The sequence below is a fragment of the Fukomys damarensis genome, unplaced genomic scaffold (assembly GCF_012274545.1).
Source record: "Fukomys damarensis isolate Sample0158 unplaced genomic scaffold, DMR_v1.0_HiC HiC_scaffold_30, whole genome shotgun sequence".
NCBI classification, from domain to species: Eukaryota; Metazoa; Chordata; class Mammalia; order Rodentia; family Bathyergidae; genus Fukomys; species Fukomys damarensis.
The window spans coordinates 35,820,000-35,839,799 of NW_022900942.1; the positions used below are offsets into that span (position 1 = coordinate 35,820,000).

Below are 19,800 nucleotides of genomic sequence, written 5' to 3' on the forward strand. Positions count from 1 at the left end.
TACTAAAGTACTGAATTACTGAAATAATTGAAGCAAAACTTACAGAATTGAAAAGAAATAAAGATAATTCAAAAATATGAGCCAGGTATAATGGTGCACATCTGCAATCCAGCACTTGGGAGGCTGAGGCAGGAGAATCATGAGTTCAAGGCTACATAGCAGCATCCTATCTCAAAAAAAGAAGAGTTTTCTAAAAAATTGGATATTTCAAAATCTCAGTCATAGAATAATTAAATAGCAAGAATATAGACAACAAAATAAAGATAATTCAAAAATATGAGCCAGGTATAATGGTGCACATCTGCAATCCAGCACTTGGGAGGCTGAGGCAGGAGAATCATGAGTTCAAGGCTACATAGCAGCATCCTATCTCAAAAAAAGAAGAGTTTTCTAAAAAATTGGATATTTCAAAATCTCAGTCATAGAATAATTAAATAGCAAGAATATAGACAACATCAACCAAATTGATCTGAATACTATACTCAGTGGCAGCAAAATATATAGTCTTAAAAAGTGCACATGGAACACTTCTCATCCTAGGTCATAAAACAAATCTTAAAAGGATTGAAGTCATATATAAACATATTTCAATGCATAAGATTCTAATAAGATTACTGACATTTAGAAATGGGAGGAAAGGAGCTAAAGATGTAGGGAAGGTGTGATACGTAGGGGAAGAACAAAAAGGGAAAAGAAAAAAATGTGAGAGAATGAAAAGATGAAAATAAAGTGTTTGTAGATGGGGAGGGGAGGAGGGGGTGAAGGGAGGGCAGAGGTAAGGGGAAAAAATGAGAATCAAGACTTGTCATGTAGAGGTACAAGATCCCAACAATGAATGTAACTGTACTGTATCCCTAAATGTACCAATAAACTCAATAAAAAAAAAAAAAAGAATATAGACAACATCAACCAAATTGATCTGAATACTATACTCAGTGGCAGCAAAATATATAGTCTTAAAAAGTGCACATGGAACACTTCTCATCCTAGGTCATAAAACAAATCTTAAAAGGATTGAAGTCATATAAATAAACATATTTACTGACCACAACAGAATAAAATTAGAAATCAACCATGGAAAGAAATTTGGAAAATCCTCAAATATCAATAATTTAAGCAACACACTTTTAATGAGTCCAAGAAGAAATCACAAGGGAAATTAGAAAACATTCTGACCTGAGTGGAAAGGAACACTGAACATATCAAAATGTTTGGGCGCAGAGCCCGGGATTTGGCTCAGTGGTTCTGCCGCCTGCCTCAGAAGCACAAGGGCCTGAGTTCGATCCCTGGTACAAATAAAACAAAACAAAAACAAACAAAATGTATGGATGCAGAGACAGGAGGAGCACAAATTCAAGGCCAGTCTGGGCCACTTAGAGAGACCCTGTCTCAAAATAAAATATAAAAAAGGGTAGGGAAATATTCCTCCTAGATTCAATCTGGGGGAAAAAATTAGCAGGATGATGTCATTCAAACAAGGGTTAAAATAAAGTTTATAACCTGAAATATCTATATTGGGAGAAAAAGGAAATATATAAAATAATCTAAGCTTCTACCTAAAGAAACTAGATAAACAAACCCAAATCAAACAAAAAGCTGAAAATCATAATGATCAGAGCACAAATTAATGAAAAAGAAAACAAAAAACAGATAACATCAGTACAAATGTTGTCTCTTTGAGAAGGTCAGTAAAATGGATAAACCTTTACCTAGTGTGCAAAAAAAAAAGAGAGAGAGAGAGAGAAGACATAGATTACCAAAGAGAAGCATAAAAGAAGGGATATTGCCCTGCAGAATATAATGGAAATATAAGGAATATGAACAACTTTAAACCAGTAAATTAAACAGTATTGGTGAAATGGGAAATTCTAGAAAGATATACATTATCAAATTTGATTTAAGAAGAAAGAGAACCTTTGAATAGATCTAGCACTTGTTTTAAAAAAAGAATTAAAAAATTGGTAATTAGAATCTTCCCATAAGGAAGAACACCCACTCATGCAGCTTCACTGGGAACTAGTTGGGTTTTTTTTGTTGTTGTTTTTTGGGGTTTTTGTTTTGTTTTGGTTTTTTTCCGGTACCAGGGATCGAACTCGGGATCTTGTTCTTGCAAGGCAGGCAGTGGCACCACAGAGCTAAATTCCTGGCCCCACTGGGATCTAGTTTATAGAAATAAATAATATAAATCCTACCCAGACTCTTTCAGAAACTACACAAGAAAAGAATGTTCCCCAAATCATTCAGTGAGACCAGTATTGCCCTGATAGCAAAACCAGGCAAAAATATCACCTCCCAAAAAATATTTTTTTTCATATTCCCTCATGCACAAGACACACACACAATTTACAAAATACGGTATTAGGAAGCCCAACAGCAGAAACATGTAGAAAGGATTATACCATGACCAAGTGAGTTTTATTTCAGGAATGCAAAATTTGTTTTTGTTTTGGTTTTGGTTTGTTTTGGTACCGGGGATCAAACTCAGGTCCTTTTGCTTGCGAGACAGGCAGCAGAACCACAAAATTTGTTTTATATTTAAAAATAAATTGATGTAATAAGCTATAAAGTATAAAAATCCCATGATCATCTCTATAGACCTTTGACAACCTACAGGCCAAATCCAACTGACACCTGTTTTTGTAAATAAGGTTTTATCAGGACACAGCAGCACCCACTCATTAATGTGTTGTCTATGGCTGTTTTCACACTACAATACCAGAATTTAGTAATTGCAACAGAGACCATAAGGCTCACAAGACTTATTTATTTTCTTCCCTTTACCAAAACAAAAATTGAAATGGGCTCAACTATTTTATCTACTCATGATAAAAATTCTTGAAAAACTAGGACTATAAGGGAACTTTCTCACTTGGTAATGGGCACCTGTGGAAACCTACAACTAATATCATACATGTTAGGACAGACATAATGGTTTTTCTTCTAGTATCAAGAATAAACTAAAGGTGTCTACTCTTAGCACTCACTGTGTTGGAGATCCTAGCAGAATATTAAAGAAATTCAATGTGTAATAACTGAAAATGAAGAAGTAAAATTGTCTTCATTTGCAGATGAAATAATTCTGTATGTTCAAAATCTTAAGGAAACCACAACACAACTAGAACCTAAATTTATTTAATTTATTTATAAATAAATAATAATTTATAAATAAAGACTATTGGATATAAGATTGATATTCAGGAATTTAAATTTCTATGCACTAAAAACAATGCTGTACAGACAATTTTATAGTCATTAATGGGTTGTATAAGTATACATACGTTCAGTTTCAATGTCACATTGCTCCCTAAAATTATTGTACCAATTTTGCTTTTATCAGTAGTGTTGAGTGTTTATACTTTTCTACATACTCTAAAAGGGATATCAGCCAGGTGTGGTGGCCCACACCTGTAATATGAGCACTCAGGAAATTGAGGCAGGAGGGTTTCCATGAATTCAGAGCCAACTTGGGCTACAAAGTGAGTTCAAAGCCAGCCTGAATTGGACAGTGAGACCCTGTCTCAAAAAGTAAAATAAAACAAACAAAAAAGGGATATCAGAGAATATCATCTCTCTTGTTTTTTATTAATCCAGTAGATTGTGTAATTATATTCTTGTGTTCCTACATATCCTTTATTTTCTGCATCCCAGAACAACTCCCTTTACCTCTTGCTTATAGAAATGCCACCTAAAGCATGAATTTATTCTGGCTTACCATTAAGCAGACACTGGGAATTCCTCATCTATTTTTATACCTAAATATAGGTATACCCTGTCATTATGTCTTTCACACCATTGACTGTGCCACTCTATATAAACGCTCTTTTATGTGTGCTGAGCCATGTACCCTTGAGAAAATATTGTCTGTATTTTTCTTTTTTCTTTTCTTTTTTTTTTTTTTTTTTAACGTGCTGGGACTCAAACTTGGGCCCTTGCCCCTGCAAGGTAGTTGGTAGAACCACTGAGCTAAATCCCTGGCCCTGCCTGTATTTTTCTGTCTTTGCTTTATATGCTACTTACTATCTTCCTTTGAAATTGACCCATGTTTCAGAAAGCATAACCAAAACCTTCACTTATATCTCCAGGTTTTTCTCTACCACTTTTTACTATTTAAATCTCATGCTACCCTGTATATAAATATGTACATGTCTGTGTATGTATGTATGTATCTATGTGTGTATATGTTGTAATTTCTCTTCAGATTCCTTGCTGTGATTTCTATGTTTATATCCCCCCATAAAGTCTGAGCATAATACACTGCCTTGTGCAGAAGACCTGCTCAGTAACAATTGTTGACTAAATTAATGTAGAATCGTTGAAAATCAGCTTGGGAATTAAATTTCACCTTCCTGGTATCATGGCATAAGAACATACAGCTGATACTCCTTACAGAAAAACAACTATAAAATCTGAACAAATAATATAAAACATTACTATTTGAAGGTACTAAAATGTATAGGAGCAGTCTCTACAAGGAGTTTATGCTCATTTAGAGGAAGGAGATAAGAAGCTATATATTTCTGTTTCTGTGGTTTTTGGCTTGAGACTTAGTACAGTCCACGCAGTTTGTAGCATAGTAATGAGGGACTCACATGGAAAAATTTTCTGGCCTAGGAATCCACAAAAGTGAACCTGAGAAAGCTGAAGAAAATAGACTCTCAGCAGGAAATGTGCCAGAGAGGAGATCCCCAAATTAGATCTAGCCAAACCCTTGACTGATCCCTAAACTATATAACAGACTTAAAGCAATTCAGTCAAAGACCAGAATTCTGAACTAAGACCAGAATTACAGCTCTCAAAATGGGGATGAGTAAACAGATACAGATAGACTCTTGGAGAGACCAGTGATAGTGAACCTTTTAGAGCTTTCGGTGATACAAACAGCCTGCTGTGGCACGTGTCCCATAGGTTTGCCACCACTGGATATTATTCACTTGGAGAATGGAAAATAGCAAACTTACTTCCTAACCTTTGAGACGTTTAGCCTTGAACTTACTGCAGTCCATGGCTCACATAGCAGAAAAGGATTGAATGTGGAAAAGTTGTAGCCTCGCTGACCTAGAGAATCTGAGAATCCCAGGAACTCTGATGAGGACCTCCAGAACAAAAAGTCAGAAAAAGGGATCCTCAAACTCTTTCTGTTTCTAACTCTGACTGAACCTTGAACCACACAGCTGCCAAACCAAATTTAAGCAGCTTGGCTAAAGACAAAAGGTCTACATCTACACAGAGACCAGAGCTGCTGCTCAAAATACAGTCTGCAATTCAAGCCCAGACAAAAATCTCAGCAACTTAACATTCTTTTTATTCAGGATAAAATCCAAAATTTTCCAACATCCAAGGAATCAAGATAATGGAACATATTCTCTACATAAAAGACAATCAATTAAGTTCAACTCCAAGATGAACCAGATGTTAGAACTAACATACATGGATTTTTGAATTGACTGCTCTCTCAATTTTTTCATAGTATGAAACATGTTTGCATTGCATGAAAGTTTCAGAAGAGAAATGAGCAATAGAAACAATAAGAAAAAAACAAAATGGAGAAAGGACAGAAATTTGCAGATATAAGATGCTAATACCAAGCAGAATAAACAATAAATTTTATGTCAAGGCTCATTAGCATCAAGACAGTTGAAAGCCAATGAGAAAGATCAAGAGAAAAACCACATAGTACAACACAATACAGTGTAGTTCCTCTGTATAAACAGAGCAACAGTCCAGTTAGTATCTTATTTCTCATTAGACACCATAGCAGTTCAAAGTAAGTGGAACGGCATCTTTACAGCTGAAAGAAAACAGTTGTCAAACCCAGAATTCTATAATGAAAAGATCATTAAAGAATGAAAGGAAAATGAAGACATCATTAGCTAAAAGAACTTGTTTCTAGAATATGGATGTCTTTAGCTCTTTGGGGGAAGACACCAGGAAGGGGTAGCTGAGTTGAATTTCTAGTTTTAGTCTTTTGAGGAATCTTCATACTGATTTCCATAATGGTTGTATTCATTTGCATTCCTACCAACAATGTAAAAAGTTTCCTTTTCCTGGCACCCTGGCCAACATTTGTTATTATTTGATTTCTTGATGATGGACATTCATTCTAGGAAAAGATGGAATCTCAGTGTGTTTTAATTTCCATTTCTGTTTTGGCCAGAGATGTTGAACATATCTTCATGTATTTATTGGCTATTTGTATTTCTTCTTTGAGAAGTATCTGTTCATTTCAGGTGTCCATTCTATGACTGGATCTTTTATTCTGGGAATTTTAATGTTTTCTTTAGTTCTTTAAATACTCTAGATATTAGTCCTCTGTCTGAGGGAATAGCTGGCAGAAATATTTTCCTCTTCTTTCAGTTGTCTCTTCAGTTTGTTGTTTCTTTTGCTGTGCAGAAGCTTTTTTTTGGTACTGGGGAATTGAACTCAGGACCTTGTGCTTGCAAGGCAGGCAGAGCGGAACCACTGAGCTAAATGCCCGGCCCTGCTTTTTTTTTTTTTTTTTTGTACCAGGGATCAAACTTGTGTCCTTGTGCTTGCGAGGCAGGTGGCGGAACCACTGAGCTAAATCCCTGGCCGCTGTGTAGAAGCTTTTAAATTTTATATAATCCCATTTATTCATTGTTGATGTTATTTCTTGTGTAGTTGGAATTCTATTCAGAAAGTCCTTGCCTGTGCGTAGGTTTTCAAGAGTTTTACCTATTTAATCTTCCAGCAGGTTGTTTCTGTTTTAATACTTAGATTTTTTAACCATTTTGATTTTAGTATAATATATGGTGAGAGATATGAGTCTGGCTTCTTTCTTCTGCATGTGGATAGGCACTTTTCCTAGCATTTGCTGAAAAAGCTATCATTCTTCCAGCAAATACTTTGGAACCATATTGTCTTTATTTATATTCTTAGAACATTTCATCTAATGATGACAGAATTCATACTTTTTCTAATATACATGGTACATTTACCATATTCTGAGACAGAGAACTAATCTCAATAAAATTATAAACTTTAGAATCATCAATTCGAAATCAGTAGGGCCAGGGATTTATTTAGCTCAGTGGCACCACGCCTGTCTTGCAAGAGCAAGGTCCTGAGTTTGATCCCTAATACAAAAAAAAAAAAGAAAAGAAAGAAAAAGAAATCAGTAAAAGGCTAACAAAGACAAAACTGTGACCAAACCAAATCTAGCTGCTTTGGAGTGAGGGAAACAGTGTGAGAAGTCAATTGCACAGAGGCCAATGGAAACACAGCACGGGGGCCCCAGGCTGTGTCTATCCATGGCAGTGATCCCATATTACAAATAGATAAGGCAGCTTATCAATTAAATACTTAGAATTAGTAAATTTATATATAATGGCCTAAAGGAAACAATATGTTTGATCTTTTTCAGTTAACAAACTCCAGAGTTTGATTCAAAATCATAATTGGTAGCCAGGCATGTTGTGCATGCCTTTAATCCCAGCACTTGGAAGACTAAGGCAGGAAGATGGCAAATTCAAGCTCAGCCTGGGCTAAATAACAAGACCCAGTCTCAAAAACAAACAGAAAAGTTATAACTGGAAATCAAAAAAGCTTTGCCAAGAAGCACAGTAGTACTTTTGCAAAGCTCCTGTATTGTGCAGGGTACCATATCTCACCACTTGATAAGAGAGCTAATTCATGGTATGAACATTTAAACAGTTCAGGTTTTAGAAAAAAAGAACTACAGAAACTGAGCTTCTGACATGGACCTAAGAATATTCCTTTTCCATATCCTTTTCACACAGGCCAGAGATGATTCGTGTAACAGAATAAAAGCTATATAATATCCATCCTCAAAAATGCATTACTTTAGTAGGGGAAAGGAAATAGGGACAAGAAAAAATATGAGAAAAGGAAAAAATGGAAACAAAGTCTTTGGAAATAGGGGAGAGTGGAGCGGGTGAAGGGAGGGCAGGGGTATGGATTAAAAATGAGAACCAAGACCTGTCATGTAAGGGTACAAGATCCCAATGATGAGTGTAACTGTACTGTATACTTAAAAAGTACCAATAAGCTCAGTAAGATTTTTTAAAAATGCATTCTTTACATGGAATGAGGAGAAGACTCTTTTTCCATCTAAGCACAATTATCTGTCAAGTAGTGATCAGGGCTGACAGTAGTAGTGCATTCTGTGGCATTCATCATTTCTCTGTGGTACTCTGAAGGAGAATTCTGGCAGTGACTTGATACCATATTTTTGCAGTACATTTAAGGGTTATTTTAAAGCTAAATGTACCATATTCCCAAGTACCTTATCTCCAGAATGTAAACATTATACACTTTCTACTGTTACTTCTTTCTTTCTTTCTTTCTTCATGTATTTATTTTTAGTGCCGGGGATTGAACTCAGGTCCTTGAGTTTGAGGCAGGTGCAGTGCCACTGAGCTAAATCCCCGGCCATACTATTACCACATTTTAAGGTATTAACTCTTTTCATAGAAAGTAAAATGGCTCCAGAAAAATTATTTTATGCGACTATAGTCTCAAAACTTAAACAACACAGTGCTTGCTATCATGCTGTAGTTGTGAATTACTTGAACTATCACAATAATAGGTTTCACCAAACATACTTGAGTAGTTTACTTTTGGCATAATCTCTGTAGCTTGAAGAATAAATCAAAAGTAGGAAATAATGAATGTGGTCAAAAGTAGAAGGCATCGCTTCTCGGCCTTTCAGCTAAGATCAGGTGAAGAAGTAGAAGGGCGTGGCAGTTTTTCTTAGTGTGTTTTCCAGACTCAAAGTAAAAAACATCATAATATTTTTCATATGACTATAACTGTTCATGTTTATAAATATATATACACATAGAAAGATTATTCCTGACAATGAAAATATTTACTTTGAATAGTAGGGTTAAGGGTGGGTTGTCTGTTTTGTTTTGTTCACTTTGTTAAATTTTTCTTTCATGTTATATTGCCTCTATAGTAAACAAGGCACCTTTTTTTTTTTTTTGGTACCTGGGATCAAACTCCGGACCTTGCGCTTGCAGGGCAAGCAACGGAACCACTGAGCTAAATCCCCAACCCACAAAGTACCCTTCTTACACATTCTGACATTACCCTATCAAAACAGGATAAACGTTGCTACTTTCTTGACACAGGAAAATATGTGTTAGCAAGCTTTTAAGTGTATGGGGCTTATACTCTTCCTATGTTATACCAGATCTGTGATGTAAACTACTGAGTGTGTTTCCCAACAGATAATGATAATTAGGTCTTCCACTAGAAAGAACACTTCATAAAATTTCTTCTGTACAAAATAAAGTAAATCATTCGATCCCCAGTACCAATAAAAAATAAATCTTTGATCCCTTCTGCTTTCCCCCTCACAACTTTGACTGCTACTCCTCATTTCCAAGACTCAATAGTAGTAAATGTTTTGAATTCTTAGTTGTGGAAAAATTCTGGCATTTTACAGCATTGCTCATGACCCCCACCATCATAAAATATGGCTGCAGCATCCCATCCATAGTCTTACTCATACTCTTTGTCCACTTAAAATCTTTGATCCCTTCTGCTTTCCCCCTCACAACTTTGACTGCTACTCCTCATTTCCAAGACTCAATAGTAGTAAATGTTTTGAATTCTTAGTTGTGGAAAAATTCTGGCATTTTACAGCATTGCTCATGACCCCCACCATCATAAAATATGGCTGCAGCATCCCATCCATAGTCTTACTCATACTCTTTGTCCACTTCCCAAGTAAGAATCAAAAAATGCATGTTTTTCTCTTGACCCTGACACTGATTCCCTGTTTCTCCTTCACTGAGTCTCTCTATGCCTACCCCTTCTCATCTGTACAGTGGATATACAGGTACTTGCTTGCATTAATTAAACATTTCTGAGTTCCCCTGGTCCTTCCTGAAGAGAAATAGAAGGAATGACAGGGGTGGGAGTTGGGGAGTAGCCCAGTCTGTCTGTAGCCCAACTGGCACCACCTCCTCCATGGAGCCCGCACACCTTGGTCTTCAGAGGGCACAGCATTGTGACTTGTGTTGATCCATGAGAATCTGAAGGAAAGAAAAAACATAGGATAGAGGACCTCTCCCTGGCCTCTCTGCAGGAGATCTTTGGATTCCTGTGCATCCATCCAGACCCTAAGTAGGGTCGGGGGTCCTCATTCCTTGTCTAGCTGCAAAAGCCTTTTTGTTCTTCTTCTCCAGCAAGGAGGCAGAAGTTGAAGCCACATCCCTGAGCTCCTGGCCTTCAGATTGATGAGCATCTGCAGGAAATCCTGCCTGCCTGACTCCTTCCTGGCTCATCACCAGCCTGTTTTAGAACCTCAAGAATCTAGTCACAGCAGGCCTTTTTCATGCCAGCCTCAGCATTATCGCCCTGTGACCTTTTGCTTCTTTAATCTCCCCACCCCATTTGTCTACCTTCTGAGCCATCCTCATGAGAAAAGAGAAAAACATCTTCGCTGTCTTGGAATTTATTGTTTAAGAAATTCGTACTTCGCAGAGTATTTACAAGAAATGGTTCTTCAGATTAATTAGAGGTCTCAGATTTGCTTTCAGCCATTAAACTCAATAGTCATTTTAGCTCTGTTCTACAAAGTGCTGATGACTATCCTTTAACCAACTCAGTTTTCATGTTATGAAACAGACTGTTTCTCCCACCACAAGTAAGAAGCCCTATTTTTAAATTGAACCTTTCAGTTTTTCCCAATTTGCTTATTTTCTCAATTTAAAAGTACCATGCACAAAAATATGTGTAGATAATTAAAATATGAACTGATTCATAAATACAATGCTTAGAAATTTATTTTTGCTCTTTATAAGGAAGGTATAGAGACTAAAAGAGCACTGGTGTGAAAATTGTTATCTTTTTCATTTTATGTTACTGATCAGAATCTCATGTCAAAGCCGAACGTGGTGGCTCATGCCTGTAATCCTAGCACTTGGGAGGCTGAGGCAGGAGGATTGCTCTGAGTTTGAAACCAGCCTGGGCTACATAGTGAGTTCCCGGTCAGTCTCAATTACATAGTAAGACCTTGTCTCAAAAACAACAGCAACAAAAAAAAGAATCTCATGTCAAATGGTCTTAAAATAACCTAGGAAACCTCCCTTTCCTTTTGTCTTTCCTTTTTGTTATCATATTATTTGACCTTCGTAAAGTAAAATTTAGTACTGACTCCCTGCAAGTGAATGCATAGACTTCTCTCTAGCCTGGGATTGAAGACAGCCCTACTTGATGTCATCAAGAATATAAAAATGAAGTCAAGGAGAAAGTGATCTTGTGGTCCTAAAACCATGGAAGAAGAGAAAAATGGATTAAATGGTTACAGAAGAAGCATAAAGTCTCGTTGGTGTTCCCTCCTTCACTTATACACTATTTTTATTGGTGGATGATATTAGCGTCTTGTTCTCTGACGTCCTCCAGCATTTCCTTAGTGCTGCTGGTTCCCATATGCAAGGGTGAGGCTAATCAGCTCCAGGCCTCCCTGCCAGCCCAAGCCTGCCAGCCTTTTGAAAGCTCATGAGTTTCATTTTTTATTTTATTTATAATTAAGGGCCTGAAGCCATTATTTAAGACTTTTTTCCTTCTCTTACCTTCAAGCGTTCATTTGACTAGTTTACAGGGGGAGAGATTAATAGTGCTTTCTAAGCAAGCCCAAATTAAATAATTTTTAAAAGTCTGTCAAATTACACTTGATCTTAGCCAAAAGGCCGAGAAGCGATAAGTCTGTCAAATTAATCTTTACAAAAATCTGCTTGAATTCAGTAAACATGTCTCATAGTATATGTTTTGACCAACTTTAAATATAAAAGGCATTCTTTAAGATTTTTTTAACTTTAAGCATAAATACAGCATATAGAACTATATTTATGAGAATTGATTTAGTTTATTTAAACGCAAAGATATTCCTGTGAAGCTTAAAATGATCTTGTGGTCAGTGAGGCTTTCTACCTGGCAGTTGAATTTTGAGTTACTTTCTGTTGTTCATAACTCCTCTGCAGTTGGCTTTCTGTTTTACTCTCGTGTATCTGAGTATCTGTTTTTGTACGTTATATTTTCCAAACTCTGAATCTAAACTGAATGCTGAGAATATGTTGTTTGAGGTTGGATGAGGATTAAGTTTAAAAGATGAAGGTTAAATCTGTTCTTCTAAAATAACTTCTAACAGACATATACTTCCAGCCTTGTAGGTTAAAAAAAGCCATCTAAAGGAAGGGACGCCCTTCCATGAGTGTCCTTTCTTGAAGAGATGCCACCCATCGGGAGAGCACTATCACTGTGCTTCAGCAAAGGCTGGCTCCTTCAAGGAGCCTTTCAGTAAAGTTCTCAAACTCACTAGCCAACTTTCCCTTGTAGACCACTCATTTATCAGGAAATGAAATTGGTTACAGGGTTTCTCACATTGCCAAACCTCACTGACGAAATCTGGTTTCTTCCAGAGTTCAAGAGAAGCATTAACTCTTTATTGTTGGTCAGCACTTAAGGCTTTGTCCCTGATAGCCCCTGTCCATTTGAGGGTTTAGGAACACCATAGGGAAGGGGTGGGACTGTGGAGCAAGCATGGAATGGGGGGTTAGGGGGCCTCCTACATTGATGTCAAAAGATGACCTGTTAGGATGAGTTTTTTTTCACGTTAACACCATCTTTCATTGTCACTTTTACATGACTAATTTTTCCAGTTAAAAAAAATGAAACCCTTTACACATGACATGAATCATGGTATTGGCAGCATAACCTGGTAACTTAGCCTAAAGATCATTGGTTAAACACTGTGAAACAAGAAGGACAAAAATAAAAGAGGAGCATGTAGTTGTATGGCACAGAGATTGGGTGGGAGAAGGTTAAGTTATTGCAAAGTGTATAATCTAGTTCATATGTTTAAGGAACGGAACTAGGCTAAATTATCCAAAATATTCTGATGTACTGAATCATTTCATTTTGTAAGTCAAGAGTCAGTTGAACAGGGCGTCCTGTTGTAGGCTAGTCTGTTTGGTGGCATCTCCAGCTACGACCTCCTATGTTTAGAATTAGCAGGCCCAGCGGTAACACACAACATGCATGTGGCAGTTATTATGGCTGTGGAAGTGGTTGCTGGCTAATTGATAGCAGTAGCAACTAGAGACAGCCTTATTTAATTTTCAGTAGTCCCTATGAGAGGATGTTATAAATGGGTCTCTTTGTAGTCTCGCTGTTGTTGTCCTTTCTTGTCATTAAATATATGATAGTTAACACATACACCTAATAAAACTTAGAAATGATTTTTTTTTACTCCTTTTCCCCCTTTGGAGATTCTTTTCATTTGACTTTTAAACCTTATTTTAAGCCCCAAAGTAAGTAGAACTTACTATCAGTGAGCTCTGTTACCCTTGCCTGCCATGTCTTCTATTAGCTAAAATATATTTGTGGACACAAAGCTAACCCTTACCCTATGCCAGCTGGTAGCTTTGCTCATAATCTGAGCCCCAGAGAGACACACTAGTTCCATAAAGGGTAAATGAATGAATCATTCTCTCTATTCATCAGGAAGAGACAAGCTTTTGAGAACTTAAATTGCATTTAGACCATTATGTCCATGATTTCAGTTGTATCTCAGGATGTTACATAGACTGAAGTAGGTGGTTACTTTTTGTCAAAGATGATCTTATTTTTCTCCATTCAGTTTTAATATGCTTATAGCAAAAGATCACATTTTTTGGATGAAAGCACAGTCTCTTATTTAAAATGCGCATTGGAGGATTTCTCTAGTGAAAAGTACTCAGAGTGTGTCTAGCTCTTTTTTGTTTGTTTCTTACAACCTCTACCATTACATAAATCTCAGTCTTATCAGATGTGCAAATTCAACGTGCTTCCATTTGATACAGACATGAAAAGTAACAGTAGATCAGTGTTACATAAGTTTGTCATCTTCTCTGGTCTGTATCCCATCCTAACCTATAGGCTCTGAAAGTGAAAAACTACTGAGTATTTTAATCCTTTATCATGTTCTGCACATTCCCCATATAGCCTCTCATTATTAGCAGTTCCTATTGAGGAGAAAAACCCCAAATCCAAAACTGAGGGGTCTTTCTAATCATGATATGATAGAGTACATGGAACTACATTTGTTTATGGTGTACTCACAGTCCTTCGACTTCTGAGTCTTTGAATAAACATGTCCAACATCCATTGACTATCATTTCTTTTTCCAAAGTTATTATTTGCAATTAGTATTTTCTTACTTTTCATTTGTTTGTTCAGCTAATATGGATGAAGCAGCTCCTGCCTGTGCAGCGCTTATCCAATGGTTGTCTCTTAAAAGAGCCCTGCCATGTGGAAGGGCAGTTTCTAAAGTAGAATTCAAAGAAGCAGCTTTCCTCCTCTCTTCCCATTTTTTTGTTTTTTTGTTTGGTTGGGTTTTTTTGTTTTTGTGTTTGTTTGTTTGTTTGTTTGGTAGCACCACTGAGCTAAATCCCGGCTCCTCCTCTCTTGTTTTTCACCTGTAAGGAATCTCAAGCAAATTAGAGGATGCAAATGGGCAGGGAATTGAGAGGCAAAGGCAAGATACTGCCAAAATCTGAGGGCTGTGGACAGAAAACAAACCCTGAAAGCAAAACTCTGAAAATGCAATTAGAGGGACGATGCTGAAGAGTATGTGAGTGAATCAGGCTATACCCCAGTTGTGTAGTTTGGGCAAGTTTTACATCCTCAGTGTACATGAGATTCTCACTTCATGGACAGGTGTGTCTCAGCCTTGCTTTCCTCCTGGAGCAGGTATGGATTAAGGGACAGTCAGTGCACAGAGTCTTCATAGGAAGCACTCAGTGATTGTTAGTAAAGACTTCTCAGTTATCTATCAACTTCACTTTTCTAGAACAAAGGCAAGAATTAGGGCCATAGATTATGAGCAATCAAGACAGAGAGGAGGTATGAACCGGTTACTCAAACCTGACACTCCTTACTTGATACATGGTTTTAATGAGTTTACCCATCTGGTTTCCAAGGCCATAACAGATTTGAAGCCAACTTAAAAGAACTGCTACAAGTTAGTATGTCAACATTACTGAAAATTGAGGGCCACTTGTCCTCATTAGCAAGGGAAGGGACAGAGAACAACATGTGTGAATGCTGCTTTTCAGTGTCTCTGTAGAACTTTTACAAGTCTGCAGAGGTCAGGACCCTGAGGAAACGTTGGGGCAATTCCAGGACATAGAGCTGATATCATCTCTGCTGGAAAAGCATTAAAGCCCTTTCATTCAGAACAGCAAATGGAAGGCCTAAGCCCAAAAGAAGTGCCAAATCACTGGCCTGAACTTTGAAAACAGATAAATTGTTGAGTGACTTTCTTTAGGTGGTTAGTTTGCTGATTATTTTATTTTAGAAAGAATCATAGCAAGATTCTTTGAGATATGATTTTATTCAATTTACAATTTATTGATCAATTTTCATGAGTATGGTAATAACTTGGATAAGATTGTTATCTAATTTAGCTCTAGTTATCTAAGATGTATGATGTAAATTGAGGTAAAGTGATGTAGAATAGAGCTGAGCCAAGCTGTCTAACTCTGAAGACTCTTATTCCATACCCAGTTTATTGTACTTCTTTTGTTTTGCCTATGTTTCCTTATTATACATTCTATTCTCAATATACAAAAACTGAGAACTTGTGTTACAGATTTTTTCCCTGATTCCAGTGTTAAGATACTTTAGTTGTATATTTATGAAAAGACTTCTCAACTCTATAGAGATGTTTTCATGTATATTACTTAGATTTGAACATGAATCTGAATCTTGCAAGTATCTTCACTTTCTGGTGGGACAGAAGAGGTGTAGGAGAAGCCACTTCCTTGTTCTATCTACTATTATCTTCAGCATGTGAGAGTTGCATGTGATTTTTAAAATCCTAACAAAAGCAATAAAGTATCAGAGTGCCCACATTTTTGTCTTTTTTGGTTGCTTTGATTTACCACTCCTCACCTCCAGCAGCCCAACCAAACAGAAACTATGCTAAAATAATTTGCAAGGATAGTCTTGGAATCACTTCTACAGAGCAGTATCCGACTGCACTGTCTCCAGGGTAAGCCCTAGAATTTGTAGAAATATCATTTAAAGAAAGTTACAGAAGGTGCCCAGGGGTTTATTAGCTCAGTAGTTCCACCACCTGCCTCACAAGAGCAAGGTCCTGAGTTTAATCTCCACTACAAACAAACAAATTAATTATGGAAGAAAGAAAAGAAAGAAAGAAAAAGTTACAGAAGAGGGAGGCCGGAGCTGCTTTCATTTTTTTAAGGAAATACACTGAAAAATATCCCTTTGCTCAGGACCAGTAGTCAGATTGGGGAGGAGATATTTGACCAAAACAAACAAACAAACAAAACTCTGTTTCAACCTCTTTATTTAAGAACAGGGAGAATGAGAATTGAATTGCCCAAGGTCACCTAGCGAGACAAGGTTCTCACCCAGACTCCAGGTTTCCTGACACTGATGGAGAACTTCCTTTTTTTCTGCATGATGCTTTTCTGCACTCAGGAACATCATGATGAATGTATCAATGTAAAGTCTTCTTGCAAAGCAGCCTCAAAAAAGCTTGAAAGTTCAGCTGTCATTAGTAATTAGCCTTTTGCTGATCTTTGTACAGAAAGATGATGCCATGAGTCTTGGCTTGATATTGTGATGTATAGTATTTTTATTAATTCGAATTCACTTTCACAGAACTGTCCCCTTTGTGACCGTGGAGTGTGCTTGCAAGAGAGCCAGTTTTGGAGTGTTAGGTGGCCTTTGGCAATTTCATACAGATCTGTCTAGGCCACTTTATCAGGCTAGGTCTTAGGGGCTCAGTATTATAATACTATAAATACTGTTAATGTTAGAACTATATTTTGATGTTCTGTGTGTATGCACATTTGTGACTTCTTTGACAGAGTAATTTTTTATTATGTTATATATCTTATTTAACTGCAGTTTATGGTTTAACTAACCAAGAGATGGGATCTGCCCCTCTGCAGCTGAATGTAGAAGGACAGATGTTAAAGGATAACACTCAGCCTTGTCTGTCCCCTAAATAAGGCATGTACATACATTCCCAGTCTCAGCCTTTACTTGCCTTAAGCCTGTGTTTCCCACAAGGACCAGTGGATCTCAACATCTATACATGTAACATGAACACTTGCCCTTGTGCAAGAGGAGAGATATATATATAAGAATATTGGGGCCAGGGATTTAACTCAGTGGTTCCGCCGCCTGCTTCGCAAGCACAAGGTCCCAAGTTCGATCCCCAGTACCAAAAAACAACTATCTACCATCATTGTTCATTAAGACAGTGGTACCTTTGTTCATAAGGATCTCCTTCCATATGATACAGGGCAGCAAGTAACCCAGATCTAAACAAAATAATACAAACAAGGAAAATGTGACTCCCAACCTGCTAGATATCCAAAATATGAGTTCAAAGTCTAAAATTGAAGAATAAATTCTAGAAACAATGGAGGTTAAGAGTAGGAGAAATTTATAGAGAAACAGAAGAGGGACCCAGAAAGTGTGTCGCCTACCTACCGTGCTTCTCAAAGGTGTTTTATAGGTCAAAGCCAGGAGGTGAGGTGGGTACAAAGTGGAACAAAACTATAATATCCAATGGAAAATCACAAGGTGGGCATGAGGTGGGACAGAACCATGATCAACCAATAAGATTACAAGTACAGTCACTCAGGTAATATTGATTAAATGGGGATCAAATGGATAAGCAAGTCGAGTAACAAGTTTACGAAGAGTGAATGAGGAAATTCCGGAAAGCAAATGGGGTAGGAAGATGATGCCTATTTAGAATATCAGTCACTGCTATTCATCCCCAGGGGAAGTAGGTGGTACAGCACCTTTTCTCTTTTTATAATGCTAACCAGAGAATGTGCCTCAACTATTTTCTATGCTGAGGGCCCATCCTTGTCCTTATAATAATTTCTAACTTAGCTATCTACAATACTAAGACTTACACATTTTGCCCCATACCTTCCTTTCCTGGACTTCCATAGCACTCCTTATCTGTATCAGTTCTTTGCTGCTTATTATTATACTGCTTCTTATAAGATTTCTTACCTATATGTCCTTTTTTTTTCCAATGCTGTTGGACACCTGATGTCAGGGCCCTGTTATCTGCCATGTTATGTATGCAGCACCCAGCGTGGAATCCTGCATGCAGTAGCTGCATACTGCATGTTTCTTCATTATGATGGGATGAGCAAATCTGAGCCCCACCAAAGTAAAGGGAGTCATTTGGCCAAGATGCAACTATGATAGCTGCAAAGAAAAAAAAAAAAATCCAGACACAAATGGATATATACTATATAATACCATTAATATAAGGTTGAGATAGGCATAAATCACCTGTAGTTTTTTAATTTTTTATCACTCTGCCCACCACCACCAGGGATCGAACTCTGGACCTTGCACTTACAAGGCAGAACACTGAGCTAAATCCCTGGCCCTATCATTTTTTTGTAGTACATAATGATTTGTAGTACATAATGATTACATTCATCCCAAAGGCTTGGTACATGTACATGACCTTTCTTAATTTTTTTTTAACCCCATCTCTTCTCCCTACCCCTCCATGTATCTCTTGGACCCTTTTTCATTCATTCACACATACAAACACACACACATACACATAAACACACACACACATATATATATGTATATATGTATATTTTATCTTTTTATTTTACAGTAAAGCATGCAGTACTTTCTGTTGTTGTTAACTTTTCATTAAAGAGAAAGAAAAGATGGGCCAGGCAGTATAAGTTAAAGGAGATTATAATGAATTTGCACATAAAGGTTTTAAAGCAATTCAGAACGGCAAAATAGATCTAATGCCAGTTTTGTCTGAAATAAAGGCCCAAGCCTCCTGTGAGAATTTTAGTAATGCTCTGTGCAAAGAATCAAAAGAGAAATCTTGTGTTGTCTGTAACCATTTTTCAGACAGTTTATTTTTTTACTTATTCACTCTTAATCTAGCAATGAATTAACTAAACAACTAACTTGTGAATATACCTTAAACAGTTGTATACTTTCAGAAATGAGATGTAGCTAATTTAAATCATGCAAGTAAGTAAAATGTTTGAGAAAATAATCTGCATAGAATTTAGCAACCCTTAGGGATAGGACATCTGTTTTTCCAGGAGACAATATTTAGTCATGAGATGACTACAAATAAATACTAGGTGTATAATAAGCAACAGAGGGACTAGATTGAGAAATAGTTTGAGAGGGGGAAGAAAAACTGCAGTCTTTGAACATGGGGAAATTAATTAGATTTATTTCAGTTGTAGATTGAGAGTCTGGAAAAGAAAATACGTATATTTGGAACAGTGTCCCAGTGATTTATTATTAGAACTTAGTATACTCTTGCTGGCTATTTCAAATATGTTTTAACTTCTCCATATACAAGTGTAAAACATAAAAATTCCCATTTATCAGTTTGTGTTATTTTTCATATAGGATTTAATAAAAAAATTCAGAGTAGCCCTCAGAAAGTAAATGTGACATTTCTTACTGTTAACACTTTCTTCAGGAAGTACAGATAGATGCCTTGCTGTGAAGAGCTTTACAGTTGAATCTATTTTGAGACTCATGTATCTGGTGTAAATATTTGCATGTTTATTTCAAAGATGCTTTGAGAATCTTAGTGACTGGCTATTTCCTAAAACCTATAAGGGCAGTGTGCTGGCTTCATACTAAACAGGCCCATTAGTCACTGTATTTGCAGGTCCCAATGCTCTTGATCAAGGTCTAGAGATTGACCAAGACTTTAGTCAATGGGTCTTGAGCTTGAACTAGATAAGGATGCTTCCTAGATTCTGA

General features: G+C 36.9%; 1 protein-coding gene and 1 pseudogene across 5 annotated transcripts in view; one reads left to right on the plus strand and one right to left on the minus strand.

Annotated features, from left to right (window-relative positions):
• The window catches only part of Dym (dymeclin), a 369,043-nt gene that overhangs the window by 331,312 nt on the left and 17,931 nt on the right, over positions 1 to 19,800 (plus strand). The window lies entirely within an intron of this gene.
• LOC117283818 lies at positions 11,598 to 11,693 on the minus strand (annotated as a pseudogene).